At 41.2% G+C, this 17,327-nt stretch overlaps 1 non-coding gene across 1 annotated transcript; it reads right to left on the reverse strand.

Moving 5' to 3' along the window:
* Positions 1-10,037: 10,037 nt before the first annotated feature.
* Positions 10,038-10,144, reverse strand: LOC148549126 (small nucleolar RNA R71). Its single transcript, XR_015897678.1, has one exon. It is a non-coding gene; the product is annotated as a small nucleolar RNA R71 (small nucleolar RNA).
* Between the last annotated feature and the right edge of the window lie 7,183 nt (positions 10,145-17,327).

Below are 17,327 nucleotides of genomic sequence, written 5' to 3' on the forward strand. Positions count from 1 at the left end.
TCCTAGTCCGTACTCCCCTTCACATTCCAAATCCCATTCTTTATACTTCACACTTTCGGAACCCAAATCCCTTCATCTCACCCTATCCAAACCCAACCGAATTTCACCATTTATCCACAACCCCTCAACACTTTCACACATCAACTCTTACTCATGGCATCATCGAGCTCCAAGAGGCAAAAGAGAAAGGAACCGGTTGAGGGCAGCCCTTTTGATGAAGGGAAATTTAAAACTGCATTCCATAAACTTGAATTTGAACGGATAAAGCTCAAAAAGATATTGCCTGAGTTAACATTCCAGTTCAACGAGGATTGGCAAAGGCTCACAAATCCAGAAGCAAAGATAAATGCAAACCTCATCAAAGAATTCTATGCAAATGTGGTCAGAGAAGACAAAACTAAGGTCCCCACCTTCAAAAGTTATGTGAGAGGAACAGAGGTGGACTTCAGCCCCAATGCCATAACGAGGGTTCTTCAGCTGAAATCGCCACATTTTGATGAGCCCAGTTATCATGTAAGAATAAGTAATGGCCCCGACAATGATGAACTTGAAGAAATTGTGAATGATATGTGTGTTATAGGATCTGACTAGGAAAGGTATTCGGATAGAAGACCTCAGTTCATCAGGAGAGGAAACCTCATCCCGGAAGCCAAGGGATGGTTTGAGCTCGTGAGGAGATCTATCCTCCCAGCTGCAAATAATTCGGAGGTTAACACTACTCGAGCTACTATGGTACATTGCTTAATAAAGGGTGGAGGCATCAATCTGCACGAGATTATAGCTGAGGGGATTCAAGAGTCAGCCGAGAAGAATGATCCATGTGCTAGACTTTGGTACCCCAGCACCATCCTTAGACTATGTACGAAAGCCAAGGTAGTCTTCGAGGACAACAATCCAAGTTGGGTAAACCCTGGAAGGTCAGTCACGTTACAGCGAATAACTTATGTGGCACCCGCCCAACAACAAAGAAGGCCTCAAATAGGGAAAAGAACATCACAAGAAGAACCTCACCAAGAAGAACCTCATCAGGAAGAATACCAGCAAGAAGAGCACTATGATCTAACCAATATAAATCTGGGCCACATTCAAGGAGCCATTGAGGACTTGGCAAGGAGATATATGGAAGGGCAAGAGCAACAACTACACATTCAATCCCAAAGGATGGATCGTCAAGAAGAACTCCTTTCTAATTGGATGAATCAACAAGGGGAGTGGCAGAAACAGCAAATGGAACACTACTCCCAGCTCACTCAAGCCATCAATCAAGTGACTGAAAGGCAAGAGCGTCAAGATAAACACCTTCAAGAACTCAACCAACGTCAGCTAGCTCAGACAAAGGAATTCAATGAGTTCAGCGTACTTAGTGAAGGACGGCAACTACATAGGGAGGAGTTCAACATAAACACTCAAACCAAGTTGAACTATATGTCTGGTCATATGCATAATCTACACTCTGCAATCCCTAGGTATGATGAGGTCCAAAAAGATCTCACAGAACAAGAGGAAAGGAAGGTGAAACAGAAGAAGGAAACATTGAAAAAGAAGATGGAAGATGCTGGCTTCTGGAAAAAGTTGATTGGAAAAAGCAAGGGAAGTGGGAGTGCAAGCACTCAAGAAAAACACAAAGAGGACAAACAAGAAGGAGAGCGCGAACAACCTCATGAGTAAAAGGTGGTGGAGTTCCCTCATTGTCCCATCTTTTTCAAGTATTAAATAAGAAAAATCATGTATGAAATAGAACATGCTTCCATGGTAGTTTAGGATTTTCAATGCTGTCTTTAGTATTTTTCTTGCCTTTTTCATATGTGTGCTGGTTCAAGTTATCTATCTTCATCTGCATCTTGCTTATTGTATGTTTGTCCTTTTAAGCTAAATAAAAAGAGATGTTATGAAAGACCAAAGTGGAGTTCAATTTGTGGAGTAAGTCCTAAAATTTGTGGTGTAGTAATCACTTAGCTAAGTTGGTTCACCAACAAGGTGGGAAGGTAACTATCTGTCATAAATCATATGCTTGAAACACACCCCATGAGACTAGCTAAATAATAAGATCCCAATAAGAAAAAGGAAAAGAACACTAAGAGTTGAAAAAAGAAAGAAAGGTAATAAAGAATAAGGCTAGGCACCAAGGGCTTGAACCTTGAGGGATGTGTTTGTGGTGCTCTTGTACCAAGGATCTGCTTGGATGAATAAGTTCTTAGGAGTACTTCATCACTTGGTAACTTGGGTTAACTAACCCAGGATTATCAACTGAAAATCCACTATCAAGAGCAACCTTGCTACAGAACATTTAGTAACCCAAAGAGGTGCTGGACACCATGACCTCAAGGAAAGAAAATAACAAACCATGTGCCTGTGGTGTGCATGTATGGAGGAGAGAGACTTGAGGGAGTAAGTCCTTAGGTGCATCAGTTTTTCCATCTGTTTGTTGCAGAAATGGCCACCACCATCACTAACAAGACCCTTGGGCACTCTATATCTAGTGAATATGTGCTTCTTAAGGAATTGAAGGACAATCTGTGCATCACAGGTGGTTGTGGCTATGGCTTCCACCCACTTTGAGACATACTCCACTGCCACCAAGATGTATCTGAAAGAGTAGAAAGGGGGAAAGGGTCCCATGAAATCAACCCCCATAGATCAAATAGCTCCACATCCAGAATGAAATTTTGAGGCATCTCATTCCTTCTTGTCAGCCCTCCAGCTCTTTGGCATTTATTGCACTGGTGAACAAACTCTCTGGCATCCTTGAAGATAGTTGGCCAATAGAAGCCACTCTGCAGTATCTTTGCAGCTGTTCTTTCTGGTCCAAAGTGTCCACCATAGGCTGAACCATGGCAATGCCACAATATATCTCTCATTTCGTTTTCAAGGACACACCTCGTAATTACTCCATCAGAGCATCTCTTGAATAAGAAAGGTTCGTCCCACAAGAACCTTCTTGCTTCATTAATTAGCTTCTTCACCTGTTGCTTGGAGAATTCTTGGGGTATCTTCCTTCCCACTTTGTAGTTTGCTATGTCGGCAAACCAAGGTGCTTGCTGAACTTGAAAAAGGTGCTCATCAAGGAAATTCTCATTCACTTGCTGTGGTCTATCCTGATTGGCTTCTTGTGGCACTCTTGATAAATGATCTGCTACTTGATTATCACTCCCCTTTCTATCTCTTACTTCAATATCGAACTCTTGTAGCAACAGCACCCACCTAATAAGCCTTGGTTTTGAATCCTGTTTAGACATTAAATACTTGAGAGCAGCATGGTCAGTATATACTATAACTTTGAACCAATCAAGTATTGTCTAAACTTATCAAATGCATATACAATTGCCAAAAGCTCTTTCTCGGTGGTGGTATAATTTTTCTGTGTTTCATTTAACACTTTGTTGGCATAATATATGACATGGTGCAGCTTGTCTTTCTTTTGCCTCAACACAGCACCAATAGCAAGATCACTTGCATCACACATAAGTTCAAAAGGTAGTTTTCAATCAGGGGGTGTGATAATTGGTGCTGTAATGAGTTTTTTCTTTAAGGTTTCAAAGGCATGTTTGCAAGTGTCATCAAAGATGAAAGGGCTATCAAGCATTAGCAAATTCCTCAATGGTTTTGCTATTTTTGAAAAATCTTTGATGAACCTCCTATAAAAGCCAGCATGCCCAAGAAAGCTCCTTACTGCTTTCACATTAACAGGTATAGAAAGTTTTTCAATAATTTCTATTTTAGCTTTATCAACTTCTATACCTTTGCATGATACTTTATGCCCAAGAACTATCCCTTCAGGAACCATAAAATGGCACTTCTCCCAATTTAACACCAGGTTAGTTTCTTTGCATCTTTTCAAAACAAGAGTTAAATGATGCAGACAAGTGTTAAATGAATTGCCAAAGACAGAAAAATCATCCATGAAGACTTCTAAAAATTTTTTCACCATATCAGAGAAAATGGAAAGCATACACCTTTGAAAGGTGGCTAGGGCATTGCACAGCCCCAAGGGCATCCTCCTGTAGGCGAAAACTCCAAATAGACATGTGAAGGAAGTCTTCTCTTGATCCTTGGGGTCCACCACTATTTGATTGTACCCAGAGTATCCATCTAGGAAGCAGTAATAAGCATGACCTGCCAATCTCTCCAACATTTGATCAATAAAGGGTAGAGGGAAGTGATCTTTTCTTGTAGCATCGTTCAATCTCCTATAGTCTATGCACATTCTCCACCCAGTCACTGTCCTAGTGGGGATTAACTCATTCTTCTCATTAGTGATGACTGTCATTCCTCCCTTTTTTGGTACAACTTGAACCGGACTCACCCATGAGATGTCAGAGATTGAAAAAATTATCCCAGCATTCCATAGCTTCATGACTTCTTTTTGAACTACCTCCTTCATGGCTGGATTGAGCCTTCTTTGGGGTTGAACCACAGACTTTGATTCTTCTTCCAGAAGAATTTTATGCATATAAATGGCTAGGCTAATGCCTTTGATATCCTCAATTGTCCAACCCAAGGCTGTTTTGTGAGCTTTCAACACTTCAATCAACCTTGTTTCTTCTTCCACATTCAAAGAGGAGTTGTCATTGGCAGGGCCTCTTCTTCTCCCAGGAACACGTATTTGAGGTGAGGGGGAAGAGGCTTCAACTCCTGTTTTGGCTTCTCCTTCTCCTTATCTTCACTGGAGATTTCTGTCACTTCCTCTTCTTGTTCCTCCTCCACTTCTTCGTCCTGTAGTTCATGACAAGTGGCTTCTAACATTTCCTCTACCAGACTTTCTATCATATCCACCTTCATGTAGTTCCCTTGTTCAGGGGGGTGTTGCATTGATTTGAAGACATTGATGACCATTTGCTCATTATGCACCCTGAAGATCATCTCTCCCTTCTCTACATCAATAATAGCTTTGGCTGTGGCTAGAAATGGCCTTCCCAAGATGATTGAATTGTTTCCTTCTTCTTCTGTATCTAAAATTACAAAGTCTGCAGGGAAGATAAACTCCCCAACCTTCACTAATAGATTTTCCACAATGCCATTGGGTGTCTTGATTGATCTGTCAGCCATCACTAAAGACATCCTGGTAGGTTTGAGTTCTTCTATGGCGAGCTTTCTCATCATTGATAACGGCATCAGATTAATACTAGCACCAAGGTCACAGAGAGCTTTGTTTAAGGTCATCTTACCTATGGTACATGAAACTACAAAACTCCCTGGATCTTTGAGCTTTGGTGGAATACCCCCTTGAATCACGGCACTACATTCTTCAGTGAGAAGCACTGTTTTCTTCTCTTGCCAACTCCTCTTTTTGTTGATGAGCTCTTTCAAGAATTTTGCATATAGAGGCATCTTCTCTAATGCCTCAGCCAGTAGAATATTTATCTCCAATTTCTTAAAAACTTCAAGAAATTTAGGGAAGTGTTGGTCCTTAGTCTCCTTATTGAACCTTTGGGGATATGGCAATGGAGGTGTGAAGTTCACTCCCTGCCTGTGATCCTTGGTTGGTTCTTCCATTGCTTCCTTCCCTTTTCTTGAGATTTGTGGTTGGTCTTCTTTTTCTTGAGCTTGCTTGCTTGTTGTCATATCCTTGTTGCTGGCTTTCTCTTTCTCTGTTGGCTCTTTGTTGCTTTCCTTAGGCTTCTTGGTTGCTTCTTTGTTGTCCACCAATGTCTTCCCACTCCTTAGTTGTATAGCTTTGCACTCCTCTTTTGGATTAGGAATGATGTCGCTTGGTAATGAGCTTGATGGTCTCTCAATAGCAATTTGCTTGGAAAGCTGTCCAATCTGCCTCTCCATATTTTTCATGGAAGCTTCCTGGTTCTTTGTTGTCATTTCTTGGTGCTTCATCATTTTCTCCATTAAGAGCTCCAAGTTGGTGATCCTCTGAGAGTCTTGTGAGATTGGTTGGGTGTGGGGTGTTGAAGGTTGATGGTAAGTATTTTGGTTGGTGACTTGGTTATTGGATTGATGATGGTCAGAGTTGGGGTAAGTGTTTTGTGGTTTTCTGTATGTATTTTGGTTGTTATTCTACTGATTGTTGTGGTTTGTGTTTTTCCAACTGTTTTGGTTTGAATTCCTTTGTCATGGCTGTTGAGTCTGAGTGTGATTGTCTCCCCATTTGAGGTTGGGGTGGTTCTTCCAGGATGGGTTATAAGTGTCACCATAAACCTCATTGTGTTTAGAGCCTTGATTGTGCATGTAATTCACTTGTTCTTGCTGTTGATCTTCACAAGCTTCTTCACCTTGCCCCCATGTGGTTGATGGCTGACTTGTATTTACTGCTGCAACTTGGAGGCTATCAATCATCTTGGCCATTTGCTCAAATTGTTGCTAAATCTGCTGCTGCATCATTTTGTTTTGAGCTAGGATTAAGTCCACTCCTTCCAACTCCATCACTCCTTTCCTTTGTGATGGTTGGCGTTGCCTTTGGTGAGCAAAGAAATATTGGTTGTTAGCCACTATATCAATGAGATTTTAGGCCTCCTCTGCAGTCTTCATCAATTGTAAAGAGCCCCATGCTGAGTGATCCAGAGCCTCCTGAGATTTCAATGTCAAGCCTTCATAAAAAATCTGCAGTATGTCCCATTCATTGAACATTTCAGGAGGGCACTTCCTGATTAGAGCCTTGTATCTCTCCCATGCCTCATAGATGGGTTCAGTATCCATCTGTGTAAATGTTTGTACTTCAGTCTTCAATCTAATAATCCTCTGAGGCGGGTAAAATTTGGCAAGGAACTTGCTCACTAGATCTTTCCAATTGTTGATGTTATCTCTTGGAAAGGATTCCAACCATTGAGTAGCTTTGTCTCTGAGGGAAAATAGAAATAACAGCAGCTTGTAAATGTCAGGATGTACACCATTGGTTTTGACAGTATCACAAATCCTCAGAAAGATGGATAAGTATTGGTTTGGGTCTTCAAGTGGTTCTCCTCCATAGGAGCAGTTGTTTTGAACCAAGGTGATGAGCTGTAACTTTAGTTCAAAATTGTTTGCATTAACATTTGGGGTAAGAATGCTACTCCCACAATGTCTAGGATTTGCAAATGTGTAGGAAGCCAAAACTTTTCTCTGTGGTGGATTGTTGTTGTTGTTGGCTGCTCCTGCTGGTGGATTTGTTGGGTTTGTTGAGTGTTCCTCCATATCTTGGAATTCTTCTTCTGAATCCTCTTCTCCAACAATGCCTTTCCCTCTTTCTGCTCTTCTTAATCTCCTGAGGGTTCTTTCGTCTTGTTCACAAAACGAGGGTATAGCTCCCCTTGTCCCTGACATACAAACTAAACATAAAAATCACACAAAACCAGAAAAATAGTAACACTTCAATCCATTTCTAGAGTGAAGTTTTGGTTAGCTTAGGCAAAAATTCAAACAATTAATGTGTTAGTCAAAAATAAAGAAAAATTGCTTAATCTAGATCACCACCTCACTTAATCATTGTCAACCTAATCAATCCCCGGAAACGACGCCAGAAACTTGATGTGTTGGAAAACGATCCAACACAAAATTCACCGACAAGTGTACCGGGTCGCATCAAGTAATAATAACTCACGTGAGTGAGGTCGATCCCACACGGATTGAAGGATTGAGCAATTTTAGTTAGGTGGTTGATTTAGTCAAGCGAGCAAGATTTGATTTGAGTGATTTGTAATTGACAGAAGCTAAATTGCATGAACAGTAAAGGGAGAGGGGCAATTGACTGTAAATTAAAGGGCAAAGAAAGTAAAGAAGCTGAATCTTAAAGTGCAAACAGAAACTTAGATTGCAAGAAATGTAAATGACTGAAACTTAAAGTTCAAGAAATGTAAATTGCTTGAATTATAAAAGGAATTGGGAATTGGGATTGCAGAAATTAAACAAGAGAAAGTAAAATTGCAATGGATAGAAGAATAAAGGATGAATTAAACTAAAGTGAATCTCAAACAGAAAAGTAAATCAGCTTGAAGAAGCATTCAGCAAATGAACTAAAATGAAAATGCAGATCTCAGGGGTCAAGAGACTAGAAAACTAAGTTTAGATCTCACTACCTTCCTTGATCCAATTCAGAAAATAATTGCAGACAAAATGAAAGATGAAAATCAGTAAAAAAACTTGAATTGTGCAAAAAGGAACAAAGAGATCTCAAGGTGAGGTTGAGACAGAATTTCCTCAACTCTTCACTTTCAAGACTCAAGCAAGCTTTGCAGAAAAGAAAACAAGAAAACCCAGAGAGGGGGAGAACTCAATTCTCCTCCCAATTCTCCAAGATCCAAAATCAATTTACAGAATGAAAATTCTCAAAGAAGAAAAGGTGAAAGTAAAAGTTCCGGTCTTTTCTAAATCAAACTAGATTCTATTTATACACTTCCTTCTATTGATCATTAAGCCTTGAATTTGGGCCTTGGCCTTGATGGAATTGGGTTAAAGATAGCCCCGGTTGATTGCTCTTGGTCTTGAGAAGAACTCTGTTACATTATGGGCTTTAGGATCATTCACGTTTGAGTCAACGTTTGAGGTAAACGTTAACTCAAACGTTTGCGTGTTAGCATTATGCAGAACGGTGCTTTTCTGTCACTCATGTTTGAGTTCATGTTTGAGGTCAAACGTGAGCTCAAACGTGCTCCCTCCAAGGCAATTTTTGCAGCCAACATTTGACCTCACGTTTGAGGCAAACGTTGGCGCAAACGTTAGTCCTCCTGGGTGTGTTATTGTGCCAACGTTTGACCTCAAGTTTGAGGCAAACATTGGCGCAAACGTTGCTTCCTCCAGGGTTAATTTTTAAGCCAACGTTTAACCTCAAGTTTGAGGCAAACGTTGGTGCAAACGTTGCTTCCTCCAGGGTTAATTTTTGAGCCAACGTTTGACCTCAAGTTTGAGGCAAACGTTGGCGTAAACATTGGCATCTCCTGGGTATATTTTGAGCCAACGTTTGACCTCAAGTTTGAGGCGAACATTGGCGCAAACGTTGGCATCTCCTGGGTATATTTTTGAGCCAACGCTTGACCTCAAGTTTGAGGCAAATGTTGGCACAAACGTGAGCTCTTCCCAGGGTGGCTTTGCTGCCTTCATTTCCATTGCTGCCATTCCCTTTCTTCAACCTTCCTCCAAGCCTTTTGGTCACCTGTCATCAATCAATAAATACATCAAAGCTATGCTAAAATCATGAGACTTCTTCTCATCCTTGACATATAAGCAATTATAGCACAAAACCTCATGAAAATACATCAATTTACTCATGGTTGATTGAATCCAAATACACATGAATTTCTACCCAAATGGCTTACTTGTAACTCAAGAAAGTGTATAAAACTTATTAAAAACAACGGAAAAAGACTAGTAAAAATAGGCTAACATGCCTTGGCATCAGTTAGTTAGTAGTTGTTGATTGTTAAGTGCTCTTGCTTACTTGCATATTTTTGTTTTGCTTTTCATAATTGCATGGTTTTCATTGCCTCCTCAGTTGAATGACACGGTCGCTTCCAGACCCGAGCTTGGCCACTTTTGATCTAGAAATTAAAAGAACTTTAACTCATATAAGGCAAGCTCGGCGCCGGTTAGCTTTTGTGGATAGTGAATCGGGACCCCTTGGGGAAACCTCCCGCTCACTATCACCACCCATCCGTGACTATCATTCTCCAATCAACGAGGAGACTCTATATTCATCTGTGGGGAGTACTAAACTCTCTTTGAGTGACTCAGGTGACACCGTCATGGCGGACCCACCTCGAAGAATCACCTTGAAGGAGGCCGGAGCTCCTGATCTTGACTTTCAACCGCTTCAAATCTTGTATCCGGCTTTAGACCCAAATTTTGAGCTCAAGTCCGGCACGATAAACTTGCTTCCCAAATACAATGGACTGCCTGGGAAAGATCCTCTGAAGCATCTAAAGGATTTCCAAGTTGCATGTGCAACTACGAGAAGACATGGGGCGGATGAAGCCGCGGTGTTGGTCTTTGCTTTCCCTTTCTCTTTGGAGGAGAAAGTGAAGGAGTGGTTTTATACTCAACCAGGTGAAGTTAGATCCAATTGGAACTTGTTGCGTAAAGAGTTTTTGGAAAAGTTCTACCCTCCCCATAAAACCGACAAGTTACGAAGAGAGATCTCTTGCATTGTGCAACGGGATGGGGAGACTTTGTATGAGTATTGGGAGAGATTTAAGAAGTTGCTGGAGGCTTGTCCTCACCATAGGATTGATGAGTTGGTTCTTATCAGTTATTTCTGTCAAGGAATGCACCACCAAGACAAGCTTCTCTTAGATGCCGCGAGTGGAGGATCGTTGACCAAAAACAAGACCGCTGCCGAAGCATGGGAAGTCATATCTGATCTAGCAGACTCTACTCTACTCAACCCTATTCTAACCAAGACCCTCGAGAAAATGACAATCTTGTTGCGACAACTCACCCAAGGGCAACAAATCCCTCAAGCTTTGATAGTTGCCCCACCTCAACCTCCAAGAATTGAAGGACCACCAAAGATATGTGGTGTTTGTGCATGTAACACTCATTACACCGATGAGTACCCTCAGCTCCAAGAGGACACTACATTGGCGGTAGCTAACTCCTATCCATAAAGACTAAACTACAGCCAAGGACCCTACCAACATGGAAGCAATCAAAACCAAAGGTGGAACCAAGCCCCTCAAGCTCAACCCAACCAAAATGCTCAAGTCTACTACCATCAACATCTCCAAGGTCAACCACAATACCAACAATCATACCAACAACCCTCACAATCTCAACCTCAACCGAAATACCAACACCCCCATAGTAGGCCTAGCCCTCTGGTGCACGAAATTGTGATCCCTGGTAATGGCTCCAAAAACTTGGTGCTCTAATCTTAATTCATAACTTCGATACAACTAACCAGCAAGTGCACTGGGTCGTCCAAGTAATAAAACCTTACGTGAGTAAGGGTCGATCCCACGGAGATTGTTGGTATGAAGCAAGCTATGGTCACCTTGTAAATCTCAGTCAGGTGGATATCAAATGGTTATGGAGTTTTCGAATATTAATAATAAATAAACAGAAAATACAGATAGAAATACTTATGTAACTCATTGGTGAGAATTTCAGATAAGCGTATAGAGATGCTTTCGTTCCTCTGAACCTCTGCTTTCCTGCTGTCTTCATCCAATCCTTCCTACTCCTTTCCATGGCAAGCTTTATATAAGGCATCACCGTTGTCAATGGCTACATCCCATCCTCTCTGTGAAAAAGGTCCAAATGCTCTGTCACGGCACGGCTAATCATCTGGAGGTTCTCGATTATACTGGAATAGGATTCACCCTCCTTTTGCGTCTGTCACTACGCTCAGCACTCGCGAGTTTGAAGTTCGTCACAGCCATCCCTTCCCAGATCCTACTCGGAATACTACAGACAAGGTTTAGACTTTTCGGATCTCAGGAATGGCCATCCATGGGTTCTAACTTATACCACGAAGATACCAATAACTCGGACTCGGTCCCTGTATTAGATATCCAAGAGATATCCATTCAATCTAAGGTAGAACGGAAGTGGTTATTAGGCACGCATTCATGGGGGAATGATGATGACTGTCATGATCATCACATTCATAGTGAAGTGCGAATGAATATCTTAGAAGCGGAATAAGTTGAATTGAACATAGAACAGTAGTACTTTGCATTAAATCATGAGGAACAACAGAGCTCCACACCTTAATCTATAGAGTGCAGAAACTCTACCGTTGAAAATACATAAATGATAATGGAGTTCATTGGTCTTGGCCCCAGAGGGGAACCGGAGTAACCAAGACTGTGAATAAAATGATAAAAAGTTCTATATATACTAGACTAGTTACTAGGGTTTACAGAAGTAAGTAATTGATGCATAAATCCACTTCCGGGGCCCACTTGGAGTGTGCTTGGGCTGAGCTTGAAGTTTACACGTGTAGAGCCTTCTTTTGGAGTTGACCGCCAAGTTGTAACGTGTTTTTGGCGTTCAACTCTGGTTCGTGACGTGTTTCTGGCGTTTAACTCCAGACTGCAGCGTAGAACTGGCGTTCAATGCCCTTTTGCGTCGTCTAAACTCGAGCAAAGTATATACTATTATATATTGATGGAAAGCCCTAGATGTCTAATTTCCAACGCAATTGGAAGAGCGCCATTTTGAGTTTTGTAGCTCAAGAAAATTCCCTTTGAGTGCAGGGAGGTCAGAATCCATTAGCATCAGCAGTCCTTCTTCAACCTCTGAATCTGATTTTTGCTCAAGTCCCTCAATTTCAGCCAGAAAATACCTGAAATCACAGAAAAACACAAAAACTCATAGTAAAGTCCAAAAATGTGAATTTAACATAAAAACTAATAAAAACATCCCTAAAAGTAACTAGATCCTACTAAAAACATACTAAAAACAATGCCAAAAAGCGTATAAATTATCCGCTCATCACAACACCAAACTTAAATTGTTGCTTGTCCCCAAGCAACTGAAAATCAAATAGGATAAAAAAGAAGAGAATATGCTATAAATTCCAAAATATCAATGAAACATAGCTCCAATCAGATGAGCGGGACTTGTAGCTTTTTGCCTCTTGAATAGTTTTGGCATCTCACTTTATCCATTGAAGTTCAGAATGATTGGCATCTATAGGAACTCAGAGTTCAGATAGTGTTATTGATTCTCCTAGTTTAGTATGTTGATTCTTGAACACAGCTACTTTATGAGTCTTGGCCGTGGCCCTAAGCATTTTGTTTTCCAGTATTACCACTGGATACATAAATGCCACAGACACATAATTGGGTGAACCTTTTCAGATTGTGACTCAACTTTGCTAAAGTCCCCAATTAGAGGTGTCCAGGGTTCTTAAGCACACTCTTTTTTGCTTTGGACCTTGACTTTAACCGCTCAGTCTCAAGTTTTCACTTGACACCTTCACGCCACAAGCACATGGTTAGGGACAGCTTGGTTTAGCCGCTTAGGCCAGGATTTTATTCCTTTAGGCCCTCCTATCCACTGATGCTCAAAGCCTTGGGATCCTTTTTATTTACCCTTGCCTTTTGGTTTTAAGGGTTATTAGCTTTTTGCTCTTGTCTTTTGGTTTTAAGAGCTTTTGGCTTTTTCTGCTTGCTTTTTCTTTTTCTATTTATTTATTTTTTTTCGCCATTTTTTTCTGCAAGCTTTGTATTCACTGCTTTTTCTTGCTTCAAGAATCATTTTTATGATTTTTCATATTATCAAATAACATGTCTCCTTGTCATCATTCTTTCAAGAGCCAACATATTTAACATTCTTAAACAACAACTTCAAAAGACATATGCACTGTTCAAGCATTCATTCAGAAAACAAAAAGTATTGTCACCACATCAATATAATTAAACTAAGTTGAAGGATAAATTCGAAACTCATGTACTTCTTGTTCTTTTGAATTAAAAACATTTTTTTTATTTAAGAGAGGTGATGGATTCATAGGACATTCATAACTTTAAGACAAGGTTACTAAATACTAATGATCATGTAATAAGACACTAACATAGATAAGCACTTAACATAAAGAAAATGAAAAACAGAAAATTTGAGAACAAGGAATGAGTCCACCTTAGTGATAGTGGCGTTTTCTTCTTGAGGAACCAATGATGTCCTTGAGCTCTTCTATGTCTCTTCCTTGTCTTTGTTGCTCCTCCCTCATTGCTCTTTGATCTTCTCTAATTTCATGGAGGATGATTGAGTGCTCTTGATGTTCCACCCTTAGTTGTCCCATGTTGGAACTCAGTTCTCCTAGAGAGGTGTTGATTTGCTCCCAAAAATTATGTGGAGGAAAGTGCATCCCTTGAGGCATCTCAAGGATTTCTCGGTGATGAGCTTCTTCATGCGTCTCTTGAGATCCATGAATAGGCTCTCTTGTTTGCTCCATCCTTTTCTTAGTGATGGGCTTGTCCTCATCAATGAGGATATCTCCCTCTATGTCAATCCCAGCCGAATTGCATAGATGGCAAATGAGGTGAGGGAAGGCTAACCTTGCCATAGTGGAGGACTTGTCAACCACCTTGTAGAGTTCTTGAGGTATAATCTCATGAACCTCCACCTCTTCTCCAATCATGATGCTATGGATCATGATGGCCCAGTCTATAGTAACTTCAGACTGGTTGCTAGTGGGAATGATTGAGCGTTGAATGAACTCCAACCATCCTCTAGCTACAGGCTTAAGGTCCAGTCTTCTCAGTTGAACCGGTTTGCCTTTTGAGTCAATCTTCCATTGAGCTCCTTCTACACATATGTCCATGAGGACTTGGTCCAACCTTTGATCAAAGTTGACTCTCCTTGTGTAGGGGCGTGCGTTCTCTTCTATTATTGGCAAGTTGAACGCCAACCTCACATTTTCCGGACTAAAATCTAAGTATTTCCCCCGAACCATGGTGAGATAATTCTTTGGGTTCGGGTTCTTACTTTGATCATGGTTCCTAGTGATCCATGCATTAGCATAGAACTCTTGAACCATTAGAATTCCGACTTGTTGGATGGGGTTTGTTAGAACTTCCCAACCTCTTCTTTGGATCTCATGTCGGATCTCCGGATACTCATTTTTCTTGAGTTTGAAAGGGACCTTGGGGATCACCTTCTTCTTGGCCACAACATCATAGAAGTGATCTTGATGGGCTTTGGAGATGAATCTTTTCATCTCCCAGGACTCGGAGGTGGAAGCTTTTGTATTCCCTTTCCCTTTTCTAGAGGATTCTCCGGTCTTAGGTGCCATCAATGGTAATGGAAAAACAAAAAGCTTTATGCTTTTACCACACCAACTTAGAATATTGCTCGCCCTCGAGCAAGAGAAGAAAGAATAGATGAAGAAAAAGAAGAAATAGAGGAGAGGGAGAGAGAGTTGTGTTTCGGCCAACAAGGGGAAGAGAGGGTTGTGTTGTGTGAAAATGAAGAAAAATGGAGGGGTTTATATAGTGGAGGGAGAGGGGTTAGGTTCAGCCATTTAGGGTGGGTTTGGGTGGGAAAGTGATTTTGAATTTTGAAGGTAGGTGGGGTTTATGAGGTAGGTTTATGGGAAAGAGTGGATGGATGTGAGTGGTGAAGGGGTAGTAGGGAAGAGAGGCTTGAGGTGATTGGTGAAGGATTTTGGGGAAGGGTGTTTATTGGGAAGAGAGGATGAATGAGAAGAGGGAAGAGTATGAGTGGAGGTAGGTGGGGATCCTGTGGGGTGCACAGATGCTGAGATGATCCTGTGGGTCCATAGATCCTGAGGTGTCAAGAAATTGCATCACTGCACCAATTAGGCATGTAAAATGCCTTTGCATGCAATTCTGGCGTTTAAACGCCGAATTGGTGCTTGTTCTGGACATTCAGCGCCCAGATGCAGCATGTTTCTGGCGTTGAATGCCAATTCTATGCTTGTTTCTGGCGTTCAGCGCCAGCTTTCCTCAGTGTGCATTTCTGGCATCTGAACGCCAGGATGCTGCTTGTTTTGGGCGTTCAACGCTAGATGCTCCTTACTGGCGTTTAAACGCCAGTAAGTCCTTCCTCCAGGGTGTGATTTTTCTTCTGCTGTTTTTGATTCTGTTTTTTATTTTTCTATTTATTTTGTGACACCACATGATCATGAACCTAATAGAACATGAAAGAACAATAAAAATAAAAATAAAATTAGATAAATAAAAATTGGGTTGCCTCCCAACAAGCGCTTCTTTAATGTCAATAGCTTGACAGTGGGCTCTCATAGAGCCACACAGGTGATCAGGTCAATTTTATAGACTCCCAACACCAAACTTAGAGTTTGGATATGGGAGTTCAACACCAAACTTAGAGTTTGGCTGAGGCCTCCCAACACCAAACTTAGAGTTTGACTATGAAGGCTCTGGTTGACTCTGTTTTGAGAGAAGCTTACTGTGCCTCTTTTCCATCTTTACAGAAAGGTGACCTTGAGTTTTAAACACAAGGAAGTCCTCATTCAATTGAAGGACTAATTCACCTCTGTCTACATCAATCACAGCTCTTGTTGTGGCTAGGAAGGGTCTTCCAAGAATGATGGATTCATCCTCATCCTTCCCAGTATCGAGGATTATGAAATCAGCAGGGATGTAAAGGCCTTCAACCTTTACTAACACGTCCTCTACTTGTCCATAAGCCTCTTTTCTTGAGTTGTCTGTCATCTCTAATGAGATTTTAGCAGCTTATACCTCAAAGATTCCCAGTTTCTCCATTACAGAGAGTGGCATGAGGTTTATTCCTGACCCAAGGTCACATAGAGCCTTCTCAAAGGTTATGGTGTCTATGGTACAAGGTATTAGGAACTTTCCAGGATCCTGTTTCTTCTGAGGCAGTCTCAGTTGATCCAATGCATTTAGTTCATTGGTGAACAGGGGAGGTGCATCTCCCCAAGTCTCTTTACCAAATAAATTGGCATTCAGCTTCATGATTGCACCAAGGAACTTGGCAACTTGCTCTTTAGTAACATCTTCATTCTCTTCAGAAGAAGAGTACTCTTCAGAGCTCATAAATGGCATAAGGAGGTTCAATGGAATCTCTATGGTCTCTAGATGAGTCTCAGATTCCTTTGGTTCCTCAGAGAGAAACTCCTTATTGATCACTGGACGTCCCAGGAGGTCTTCCTCCTTGGGATTCACGTCCTCCCCTTCCTCCTTGGGTTCGGCTATGATGGTTATATCAATGGCCTTGCACTCTCCTTTTGGATTTTCTTCTGTATTGCTTGGGAGAGCACTAGGAGGGGTTTCAGTGATCTTCTTACTCAGCTGACCCACTTGTGCCTCCAAATTTCTAATGGAGGACCTTGTTTCATTCATGAAACTCAGAGTGGCCTTAGATAGATCAGAGACTAAATTTGTTAAATTAGAGGTATTTTGTTCAGAGTTCTCTGTCTGTTGCTGAGTGGATGATGGAAAAGGCTTGCTATTGCTAAGCCTGTTTTTTCCACCATTATTAAAGCCTTGTTGAGGCTTTTATTGATCCTTCCATGAGAAATTTGGGTGATTTCTCCATGAGGGGTTATAGGTGTTCCCATAATGTTCACCCATATAATTTACCTCTGCTATTGCAGGGTTCTCAGGATCATAAGCTTCTTCTTCAGAAGATGCCTCTTGAGTACTGTTGGATGCAGCTTGCATTCCATTCAGACTCTGAGAAATCATATTAACTTGCTGAGTCAATATTTTATTCTGAGCCAATATGGCATTCAGAGTATCAATTTCAAGAACTACATTCTTCTGAGGCGTCCCATTACTCACAGGATTCCTCTCGAAAGTGTACATAAACTGGTTATTAGCAACCATGTCAATGAGTTCTTGAGCTTCTGCAGGCGTTTTCTTTAAGTGAATGGATCCACCTGCAGAAGTATCCAATGACATCTTAGCTAATTCAGACAGACCATCATAGAATATATCTAGGATGGTCCATTCTGA

This window comes from Arachis ipaensis, chromosome B8 (genome assembly GCF_059453495.1).
Source record: "Arachis ipaensis isolate K30076 ecotype BB chromosome B8, ASM5945349v1, whole genome shotgun sequence".
Taxonomy (NCBI): Eukaryota; Viridiplantae; Streptophyta; class Magnoliopsida; order Fabales; family Fabaceae; genus Arachis; species Arachis ipaensis.